This window comes from Lygodium microphyllum, chromosome 13 (assembly GCF_053477565.2).
Source record: "Lygodium microphyllum isolate KBCC chromosome 13, Lygodium_microphyllum_v1.1.10, whole genome shotgun sequence".
Lineage (NCBI taxonomy): Eukaryota > Viridiplantae > Streptophyta > Polypodiopsida > Schizaeales > Lygodiaceae > Lygodium > Lygodium microphyllum.
The window spans coordinates 72,273,728-72,286,535 of record NC_141147.1 but is presented as its reverse complement, the minus strand read 5'-3'; positions in this window follow the sequence as shown (position 1 = coordinate 72,286,535).

The window sequence follows — 12,808 nt, the reverse complement described above, 5'->3', positions numbered from 1 at the left end:
ATTATTTTAGTTGTATGTGTCAATCTTAGTGAAGTAGATTAGTTGATTGATGAGATTTGATAAAGTTGATCAATTGATGCATTTACAATAGATTGATTGATTACTTAGATTTTAGTTATATTTGTCAATTTATTAGTGAAGTCGATTGATGAGATTTGATGAAGTCGATCATTGGATAAATTGGTTGTGTTGATTGTTTTTGTTTTGTTCATTATTGCAATGTCACATTTAGTCATCATGTTTAATTTGTTGTGTTTAGTTTGTTATTAGCAATTTGATTAGTCATCATGTTTAGTTTCTTGTTATAGATTTGTTAGTGATTTTGAGTAGTTTAGTTTGTTAGTCGTTAGTGATTTATTAGTGGTTAGATATTATAGTTTTAATATTAGTCATTAGTTGGTGGTTAGTGACTAGATTAATGTTAAACATTAGTGATTAGTATAGCTTTAATGTTAGCCTTTAGTGATTAGTTTAGTTAGTTTGTTAGCAATTAGCCTAATTTTTGGTGGGTAGAGAGAGAAAGGGGGGGGGGGAGGGAATGCAAGGAGCGAGTAGTTTATTAATTAGTGTAGGAAGGAGTCGTGATAATTAGTTGATTAATTAGTATAGTTGATTAAGAAGTCTGAAAGCATGCAAGATTAAATTTGGTAAGTCCTTCTAAATGAAAATTGAAAAATAATTTGGACATGAAATTAACAATTTGATTAGTGTGGAATGTATAGCATAAAAAACTAATTACTTAGAGAGTGTGTATATAGTTAGTGATACTTAGAGAGAGTGTGTATAGTTAGTGTACAATGTAGTGCATAGTGTGGTTTTTGTGTTTCATAATTAGTGACAACTATTGTTATAGTTAAAAAGTGTGTGTAGTTTGTGTATTGGGTGTTCTTAGTGTATAGTATAGTTAATGATTAGTGTTGTTAATTAGTTAATTTCTTAATTATTTGGTTTTTTATTAATAACTAAATTAGTTAGTTTAATTCGTTATTAATTGTTAATTAATTAGTTAATGTTGCTCTAATTAGTTATTCATTAGTTAGCTAGTTATATTAATTCATTTTAGTTAGTTAGGTTAGTTTCTTAACTAGTAAGTAGTTATCAATTAGCAGTTAGTTAGATAATTAGTAGTTAATTGATGTTGTTTATTTTGTTTTCAATTAGTTATTAGTTTTAATTAGTGATCAACATTAGCGATTAGTTATGCATGTAGATATTGATTGTTGTATATTAGTTAGCTTTAGAATTGTAGTTAATTTAGAATTAGAATAATTACACTACAAGATATAGACCTTATACTGACGTTTAAAGCGACGAAAATACAAACAACAACATTTACCCCCTATCGTTGCAAATAGCGTCGTTATTAACGACGCCATAGAAACGTCGCTATTGGCGTCACTATTAGTGTTGCAAATGCGACACTAATAGCGATGCCAATGGCATTGCGACGCTAATAGCGAGGCCAATAGCGACGCCAATAGCAATACAAGCAGTAAGTTTGCGATGTACATAGCAACGGCAATAGCAACGCGAGCAGTAAATTTGCGACGCTAATAGCGACCATAACAAGGATTAAAAAAAAATTTGTGGCATATAGTACTGTGTGCTGTATGAGAGCCATACAAAATAGTTTCTGCACTACTGTATACAAAGCGCTTGCAATAAAAAAGAATGTATACTAAAATCATAAAACTGATACATGAAATAAATACATGATCGCATAAAAAGCGATTGGTACAATCATGACAGGATATCACTAATACATAGAAAATGTCTACATAGATCAGGCGACTAAAAAATAAAGGTGTGTGAGCTCCAAGGATCCAAGGGCAAGCTACAAATCCTCGTCCCCCGAAAGCTTGTCCCACCGCAAAGGAGCATCGAACGGACTCTGCAGAAAAAGAAACAACACATCAATCCACCATACAATAATGCATTTAAATATCTCATGGTAACTACGGACAAGAAAGATGAGTGACTTACAGGGCAACCACATCTATATAATCGGTCGATCAATGCATTGAGACCGTGCCTCTCTGTATATCGAGTCTCAAGGCCGATAAGATGGCGATTTGTAATGGAGTGCTACAAAGAAAACAAAATGCTAACTGTGAGAAAGATGATTGTCAGTACAAAGAATATTTCAAAAAAACAAACAAGCAAAACAAAAGAAAAACTTACAAAGTCCTCCAAATATGTCCTGTGGCCGCCACTCCCAAGATGATGGACCACTCCGACCTTGAGTCGTGCCCTCACTGCCTCACGCGGCTGACTCCGACGTCCTGGAGAATCTGTAGCCTCCTCCCTCAGTCGGTGCTAGTCGTCTGCATCTAACCACTCGGGCTTTGCAGCCCCACTCTTGATTGCCTTGCGTGCGTCGGATCGTCTATGTGACATGTATGCATGCATGAAATCCATCATCCAGCCCGTAGAGAATCTATCTACTGCGGCTGGCACCGGAAACTCCTCGTGCAAGGATGCTACTATGTAGTCCTTGCTCCGCTCCGGTATGTTCTTCCAATGATCCAAGACGTTGTGCCGAAAAACTTGTTGGCACAACTCTCTCATGCGAGCCATCACCCTCCTCCCCTCATCATTCATGATGATGGCTCCTGACCTACTATCGACCAGATATCCATAACCCCTAGGAGTCTGCCTAAGATGGGTCCTCTCCCATCTGCGTCCATGCTCTTGGGCATATCCGGGAGACCCCTCTACATCCGATGTATCGACGGGGGTAACCTCTCTCGGAGTGGCACCCCTTTTCCTGACGGCTGCGCAAAAGCCGGAGTAAGTAAAGTAGACGTCCCCACAGGTAAGACAAATCCTGGAGGTGATGCATCTCTAGTTGAATGACGAGACGGAGACACCACATCCGTGTCTCCACAGCAGCATCCCCCTGATCTCAATGTAGTCCCTCCCTCTGGCCCAAGTCGTGAACGTCGAGATCGTCTACTCAAAGCCGAAGCATCCGATCGCGCTGAAGCAGATCTAGCAGAGTGCCCTAACGAAGAACGAGACAACTCGTGGTCTGCCATCTCTCTGAATCTCGCGAGCTGGTCTGGAGACATGCGTGCGAAGATGTCCTGCAACTCCTCATTGCTCATCCCTCGACTCATCCTGAAAATGTCACCTGCACAGATAAAAATGGTGTTAGAATAATCAATTTAAATTATACAAAGCACAGTAATATAAATCATTTTTTTAAAAATCCCTCTTAAAATGCATATCTTATGTACCTTTATAAGAGATTGGTCAACGAATTGAGTAAGTGGATGCTCCAAGTATGAAGTATCATATGGTTCCATGTTAATCTCCTGACACAACTCCGCATACACTGGAAGGTCAATAGACATGTCACCACAAAAAAATGAGTCTGCCTCGTTCTCAAAAAATTCTTGGACTCCTGTATTTCCATCATTGTTAGCCGATGCTAGCTCCAAGCTTTCAACGGCCTCCACGCCTTGTAATATCGACCCCTCTATTTGCATATTATCTTCATCTATGCTCGGAACATCACTTTGATCATATACTCTCGCACTTCGGGGAGTTGAAGGTATAACATACCACCATCGAGGTTGTCTGGGTTTTGGATAGAAGATTACTTGTTCACAAACACGTACAAAGCGAGTTCAAACCATTGTGACATAAACCATGTTGTATTACAATTAGCAAGCAAATGACTCCATGCACCTCTTCACAATGGGCCGGCAACACAAAGGTGTTGCACAAATCTGTCCATTTTTTTTCGGAATCTATTTCGAGAAATCCCGATGGACCTCGTCGAACTGTTGCTCCAGCTCCTCCAAGTACCACTTTGAACCACTGCACATCAAATAGTATCATGGAGAAGCTACGGTAATCCACCGTAATAATACTTTACAAGTTCCCAAAATACTCCATCTCATCCACAACTGTGTTTGGATCCGTTGCTTGTTGCTGGCTCTCTTGCTCGAACCTTGCCATGACACCACAGTCCATTGTGGAGCGCATTTTGTCAATATGCTCCACGCGAAAATGCCGTCCGCGTGACCACACTGCACTATATATTTTGTACTGTACATTTAAACACTCAAATTAGATGTCACATATAAAATTTAGGTACAACAGATTCTAAACCCCTCATCACCTTTGGACTACATCCCCTCGAGAATTCCCACTCCTCCATTGAGACCTCTGTCCCTTCCCTGGATGCTACAGTCAAGGCTCCATGCAACCATCGTGTTGACATAAACCACAGCATCTCCTCCATGCCTTTGGGATATCGAATCGGTCGATGACGCATACTACGTTGGAATTCAGCTCGCACTTCCTCTCGATCTTGCCTTGCAATCTGGTACTTGGCGAGCCACGTCTCCATGGAGGCATGGTGCAACATACAAAAGTGATTCACCTTCTCTTCCATTGAGGCATCCATTCTTTTTTCTACACCATTTCCAACCACCACATCTCCAGTCAGTCTATCATCGTCCTTCAGCGTCCATAACATTTCATTGTCTAATTCCACCATTGGTAGCCATTGTGAAATATGCACTAATGCCTCTGACACCAACCAACCTTCGGTCATGCTACCTTCTGGCCGAGCTCATTGTCGCACAAAGCCTTTTAGGGTTTTCATGAAGCACTCCAAGAAGAACATCCATCGTGTATGGACAGGTCCAGCAATCTCCACTTCGTCCACAAGATGCACAAGAAGGTGGATTTGTATCGTGAGCATGCTAGTGGGCAGGTATTTCTCAAAGAGACAGACCATCTCTATTGCTCCCCGCCTCGCGGATTCAATAGAGAACGTCTTAATCTCTTTCTGTGAGATCCATTCCACCAAAGTCGACAACTTGTAAATGGCCCCGCGAATTTCTGGAGTAAGGCATCCTGCGATCGCGATCGATAGGACAAACTACCACAAATGAGAAAGCATTATGAATAATGGCCACTTTCCAAATTGCAAAATGCCTACGCTAATTACAATCCATTCGTAACACAAACGTGACATATCTTATGCCAATCACGGGATTTTAGCCCCAACAATTGGTCGTCTTTAGAAAATGCGGACTTGAGAGAACGCATCATACCCGTCGGAGTGCGGATAGACTTGATTACTTGCTTCACAATGCGCCCTTCTTTAGTGGACAAAACCCAAGGAGCGCGAGGAAGCTGAACATGACCATCAGCACTCGACTGCGGCCAAAGCGCCTCCATCTTACCTACCTTCTTCAAATCCATTCGTGCCCCTATAGTGTCTCTCTTTCCTATGATGTGGTCCCATAGCAAGCTACCCACATTCTTGAAAATATGCATGGGATCCAACAAGTGGTTGACCTGTAAGTGGGTCCAATATGGCAACTCGTAGAAAACTGAGAACCGTCGCATTCCATTTGGATGTGATTCCGCGTTGACCATTTTCAGCTCGTATCAGCTTGCGGCGTTCATACGTGTTGGAGGTCGTCCAAGGAAACCTTCCCTGAGTTCATGATCCTCCGGCAAGAAAGCGGGGTGTCCTTGATATACCATCTTCTTCATGGTTCGTGACCTTTGGGCGTCTAACTGTGGCCCACAGAATGGACATGCATGATAACCTGAGGTAACCAGACTTGTTCCGACACCACGACCTAGTGAATACTTGATTGAATGAGATAAAATATAGATATTACCAGCGAGAACGGAGGCCTGCTCACCTGAGCACTCTCCCAATCCTGGAAAGTCATGCATCATCCACATGAGAATGGCTCAAATGTTGGCTGACCGCCGCCGACCATCGTGCCTACTCATATCTTGCACAGTAACCCCCTCCTCCCCACAAAATCTTAAGCTCATCGACTAATGGATGAAGATACACGTCCATATTTTTTACTTTGTAGTAGCCTGGGACGAGCAAGCTAAGGATGAGATGTCCTTTCTTCGTAGAAAGCCATGGAGGGATGTTGTAGTTGACAAGGACTATAGGCCACACAATGTAAGAAGTTGAGCGCAGACCGAATGGGTTCACACCATTCATTGTGAGACCGAGCCGAAGGTTCCTTGGCTCTCGTACAAAGCCTGGGAAGGTAGAGTCAATGTGGCTCCAGGCGCACGAATCCGCTGATATTCGTTGAACTCCATCCGTGGACCTATTCTGCACATGCCACGTTGTCAAGCTTGCCATGCCAGACGTACGCAACATGTGGTTTATGCGGGGATGAGCGAAAAGTGTCTGAGAACTTTTTGAGGGATGGTTTGCCCTTGCAAGTCCTGTCAATACCTATGAGCACCACACTTTGGACATGTCTCCATAGTCTCTATTCTTCTCGAAACAGTATGCAATCGTTGATACATGCATGGATGTTATTGTAGTCCATGCCAAGCTTCTGTAAAACATGTCACGCATCATCACGAGACTCAGGCATGGTATTTGCAGGTGGTAATATATGATATTTTAATAACCTGAAAAAAATCATAAAACACCTTGAAAAAGCACAAATGTTTGTAATAATAGTGTCAAAAAAAAAACAATGAAGCCTATGTGCAAGGTACCTGAATAACTCGGTCACACTTGTATCGCTCCACTCGTATTTTGCTTGCACACTTAAGAGTGCAAGCAATGTCTTCAACCGAGATACTCGGCACCCATCATATAATGGTATGGATGCTTCCTCTCTAAGTGGATTAGAAGTCTCGATATCCATGGGAATCAATGCATCGATCATTGCCTCCATCTCAGGCTCCAAGATTGTAGATAGGTCTGGAAGGTTTCTGTCTCCTCTGGCATTGACGGTATAGATTGGCCTTGCGAGTGGTGGATTGGCTTCTGCACTCCATCCATTGCACGCCCACGAACTCTTCTAATTGGCCGCAAAGGTTGCACTTCCCCTTGGGACGAGACATCACCTCCCTGGATAGAAAATTTGCCAACAAGACCCAATCTTATTGTGTATGGTTTTCAATTAACTTGCGAGTACAATGCATAATTAATATTAACTTCAAATTACCGTTTGCTGAAAATCTGCAATCGTCTGATCAATGATCTCAAATTGAAACTCGCCAAATCGTCGTACATGTTCTATAGACAATCGGCGTTTTCGTCTAATTGCCAACTTGCATTGAGAGCAAAGACATGGGACACGCTGATTAAGATACTCCTCGCAATCTTAAACAATAAGACCTTCTTCGTTTTCCATCTTATCTACATTACAACAAACGAGGCTCAAATGGATAGCTTTATGGAGATGTATGTCAAGTTGCAAGTTGACCATAAGCTCTTGCTTGAGAGGTTTTAGCCTCTGCAAGAGCTTGAGAAGCAAATTTTGTAAAACATTGAGGTTTATATTGATGCATCCATGGTGTTGAAATCTAAACTTCAAGATATAAGAAATGCTTTACTGATTGATGTAAAGAATGCATTGGACATAGTAGTTGAGAGATTTATTGATGTTATATCTTGGCCATATACCATGCTCAAGGATTTGTTTGTCCCGGTAGATAATTATTCATTATTGTAAAAAAAAAAAGCATTGGTTCATAAGGTTCATGTGTCGAAGACTAAATGTTTGGACTTGACTAAAAGATTGGATAATGCCTTAGATGCTAAAAGAAAAAGTGATAAATATGTTACTTCATCATTGCAACAAAAAGATTAGTAACAAGGATTTTATGATTAATGAAGTTCTTCACGAGGTGAATATAAAGTTGAAGGGGATGGAGCATGATTCTTCTTTGGGATTTAATGGTGATCAGTCAATTATTGAGGTGTCTTCTTGTACAACCATTATACCTTATATACCTAGCTATGGTCTCTAGGTTATGTACTTTGAGTATCTTAGAGGGGCTCTACTAGGATTACTTATACAACTGCACTAGAGGGCTTTGAGTATAAGTAATCCATTTATGAGCATCATTGAGGATCTCTTAGTCTAATAATAAATCAGTCTCAACAAAAAGCATCTTAGAAATGTGGTTTTTTTGTCCTAGGTACATGTATAAAAATTAATGCCATCTATGAAATTTATCAACTATAGTAATAAAATTTGTTTCAATCAATTCTACTCATAGTCATAACATTTGAAGAAAATATCCTATGCTCAATTTAAGGGATTCTTCTTCTATAGCAATACTTTTGGGTTCATTTTGATGAAGTACCATAATGACCATTAGCTAGGGTATCATTTTCTTTTAGTCCTTCCATTGACTAGTTGGCATGATTTCTAATTTGTTATGCCTATAAAGTTAATACAAAAACAATGAATTATGCATATCACAATTAGATCCCCTACTTGGACATTATGAAGGATATGACCAATTTTAAGCCATCTTAAAGAGTCACCAATGTACGTGGCCCATGGCAAAGCACATTGCATACCATTATCGATAAGTCTATTATCGTGCATCTTAAATCTCCTAATTAGACTTTATAAAGTGTATGACTAATTTTTAGCCCTCTTAAGGAGTCGATGTAATGGTACCCATAAAAAAAGCAAAGTGCATACCATTACCATAATCATGGATATGTTATCGTTCCAATATATACACATACACGTGGACTACATCTTGAGTAGACAAAAGCTATCCATTTGAGTAGACATACATCTCCATAAAGCTATCCATTTGAGTATACATCTCTTTCTCTTTCTCTCCCTCTCTCTCCCTCTCCCTCTGTTTCTCTCGCATTTCCTCTCCCTCTCACAATATATCCTAACACTCTCCAAAAGCAAAAGGGAGAGGAAGAGAGAGAATGCACTCTCCCTCCCTCTCCCTCTCTTTCTCTCCCTCTCTCATTTCCTCCCCCTCCCTCTCCCTCTCCCTCTCTTTCTCTCCCTCTCTCATTTCCTCCCCCTCCCTCTCCCTCTCCCTCTCTTTCTCTTTCTCTTTCTCTCCCTCTCCCTCTCCCTCTCTTTCTCTTTTTCTCTCTCATTTCCTCTCCTAAACAAGTAAAAAAGAAAGTGATTTAAACCTTAAACAAGCAAAAGGGAGAGGGAGAGAGAGAATGCACTCTCCCTCCCTCTCCCTCTCTCTCCCTCTCCCTCTCTCTCTCTCTCTCTTATTTCCTCTCCTAAACAAGTAAAAGAGAAAGTGATTTAAACCTTAAACAAGCAAAAGGGAGAGGGAGAGAGAGAATGCACTCTCCCTCTCTTTCTCTTTCTCTCCCTCTCTCATTTCCTCCCCCTTCCTCTCCCTCTCCCTCTCTTTCTCTTTCTCTCCCTCTCTCTCACTCTCCCTCTCTTTCTCTCTCATTTCCTCTCCTAAACAAGCAAAAGAGAAAGTGATTTAAACCTTAAACAAGCAAAAGAAGGAGAGAGAGAGACTCACCGATGAGATATGGTGAGTGTGGGGCGGCTCCTCTTTGCAATGAAGGCTCTTCCTCTCCTTCGCGAACAATGGCAACGGCTGCAGCAGCAAGTCTTCTTCCTCTCCTTCTCTCACGAAGGTCGCTCTCTCCCTCGCTCTCGCTCTCAAAACACAAAACGTGAAAACGCGAAATAAAGCCGCGCTCGGTTCCGGCCCGCTTTTTTCCTTGTGGACCGTCGCTATTTGCGTCACAAATAGCGATGCCGATACCTGCCGTCGCTACTAGCTCAAATCCTTGCAGTGATTAATTAGTGACACATGTTTGTGTTGTATGAAGTTCCTTGCAATAAAGCACTTGAATTGGGGCTAGGAAAACCTAATACCTCCCCCATGGTTAGATATTGATTGTTCTATATTAGTTAGCTTTAGAATTGTAGTTAATTTAGAATTAGAATAATTAATTAGTGACACATGTTTGTGTTGTATGAAGTTCCTTGCAATAAAGCACTTGAATTGGGGGTAGGAAAACCTAATACCTCCCCCATGGTTGCTAAGTTCAGGGTTTAGAAACCATGGGGCAAGATTGCCAAAGTCTACATAGTTTAGGTATGGTTAGTTGTGGTTTATAGTAATCAATACAAATCCAACAATTCATTAATTAGTTTTAAAGCTTAGCTATTATAAGCTTAAAAAATAGGTTTGTATTTCATTAATTATTTTGTAACTAAATCTAGAGACTAATTTCAATATGAAGCTAATAAAATTTGAACTTATAATACTTATAGAGTTATAAATATGATTATTAATTGTACTAAATAATTATTTCTCTCTATTTGTACAATATATAGATATGTAAATACTTAACTATTTATATGTTTATCATTACATAATTCATTATTAATTCTTATTATATTTGAGCATGGAACTAATAATTGTTGTACTTATACTAAATATAATTTTCTCATTTGATTCTATCATATCATTGATGCACGCTTCAATTCAGTAAAGTAAATTGCAATCTTCATTTGTATAATATTTTATAATGACATTTTCTCACACATAGTTAGAGTACTTATCATCATTGCCTTCATCAAAAGCAAGACATTATGTAGTGTTTCAAGTACGTAATTTGATTTAGTTACATAATTAATTTTATGTACATAGCTACTTATACACACATAGTCACATTTAATTAGTTAATTTAAAGTCAAACTACTAGTTTAGTTATTTATTATGTAATAATTCATAATTTATGGTTATTTTTAAATATGAAACTACTAAGAGTTAAACTTAGAATTAATGCAGTTTGCTCATTCGATTTTGTCTCATCATTGCAAGCTTCAACTTAGTAAGGGCAACCACAATCTCCACATATATAATCTTCTAGAATATTAGAATCTGCTTTTTTTCATTTCTCTCATGCTAAATAATAAAAGAAAGTAAAGAAAAACAAAGAATAATACATATATTTTTGAAAAATGAGGGAATGGCACCTTCCCCCATAATTATAAAATAATGAAGAGCCTCATGCCAACTCTTCGACATGTTGCTTGTATAGCATGTTTATCTTTTTCTTTTGTTACTACTATGCTTTTAAATACTTATATGACTTCACCAAAAGAATTAGTGAAATATGAATACCATCACATCTCAAACTTTGACTAATCAACTTTTTTCTTTTGGGTTTTATGTTTTGCAAGGTACTCTTCATCAACATGACATCTCAAGCTATATGACAAGTTTGTAGCAAAATTTGATTAGCTTCAAATATGAAGAACTAAACTTGAACAAGACATTCTAAAAAATCATGTAGCTCTTTTGAACATACTAATTAATATATAAGAGCATATTTATTCATAGAATAGTACTATGCATATTTAATCATAAAATGATACTATTGTCATGAATTAACATATGCTCATTTTATGATAATAAATTTTGCAATAGCAATGTACTCCATGAAAATGCCAAATTGCACCACGGTCTCATTAAGGCCTTATAGGAAAAGGAAAAAGTTTTTAGACATCCAAAAATTGAATATGTTGCCTTCATTTGGCTTTAACTATTTAATCAACCACTCACAATTTCACATGTTTAATCTTGAACTTCAAACAAGATAGAACAAGGACTAAGAAAATAAAAACACAATAACACTACTTGAACTTGGTTGCACATCTAGTTTTAAAAACTTTATTTAACAAAAAATGTCAATATATTTTTAAAAACTTTATGTAACACAAAATTTTAGGCTTGTTCAACAAGGATGAGAGGAAAAACCTTAATTGTGTCTTCCCCTCCGCTCATTCCCACCTCCCTCGTGCCCCAATCAATGCTCATGAAAAACATTCTTGGTAACAAATACAAAAACTCTTGACTCAAAGTTTTCGAAGGATTTGTAAATCAATTCATGTGTATTAATATTTTTATAACCCTCCCAATTAACCCCTCTATTTCCCCCCTTAAATCCACTAGATGAATAAGAATGTGATTGTTCAACCTCCATCCATGTCCATCAGACATCACCACGACCTCCATCAATCCCTTGCCCATATGTAAGGGAAAATGCCACCAGACCCTACACTTGGTTCTCCAAGAGCTCGAGAAGGTTTGAATGGCAAGTGATGATATTGCGATGACCATATTCTACATCCTATGCAAAACAAGTAAAGAAACCTACGTTTAATGCTAATGTAGTCCTTCAACCTATGGCTCACCACCTTAGGAATATATGTGAGGAGTGCAGAATCAAGATTGGGGAAGGTAAAAGAGTTCGCAAATCTATTGTGGCTCTTTCTATTGACCCCTTTGTTACAGGTACTATGATAATGCTATTGATGACATTTACATGTATTTTATGGGGACAATTCCAACAAAGGATGAATTCCCCAAGTGCTTCATGGGGACCTTTCAAGGGAGATGCAATATCATGCAATACCAATTTATTGGTAAAGGGTTTTTTCATGTGTTGCTTGGCTCTGCAAAAGAGAGGGAATGGGTGTTATCCTGTTCAGTTGGCTATGGGGGAGATCTTGTGCATTGTCTTCAATGGTCAAGTGGGTTCTCCTCGAAATGTATTTTACTTTCTGAATGCCCGGTCTGAGTATCGGTCTGAGTATCGTTCCTGATCTGCACTCATTGTTGGATAATGAGATAAAAAATATGCCATCAATTGTGGGCAAGGTTTTATATGTCCCTTCGCTTACCATTAATCCAAAAGGGGACAAGAAGGCATGCATTCTTTGGGATAAGGAGGGTGGAACTTCCTGAGGTTTTGCAATTGGTGGATGTTTTAGGCATTGAAATCATTTGCTAAATCAAATTCTCGCCCTTTCCAGATGCATGCTACATTTGCAAAGAGAATGGACATTTATGCAAGGAATTGCTTGAAGAAAACAAGTAAGCATTCGAGAAAGAAAGAGACTGACAATTAAAATCACAAAGCCTCTGAGAGTCTTAGTCCTTAGGTCACTTAGAGGTGGTAGTTCCTTTAGTTGGTGGGATCTCTAAGCAATCTGAGCCACTACCTCAAAACAAACCTTAGGGTAGGCAA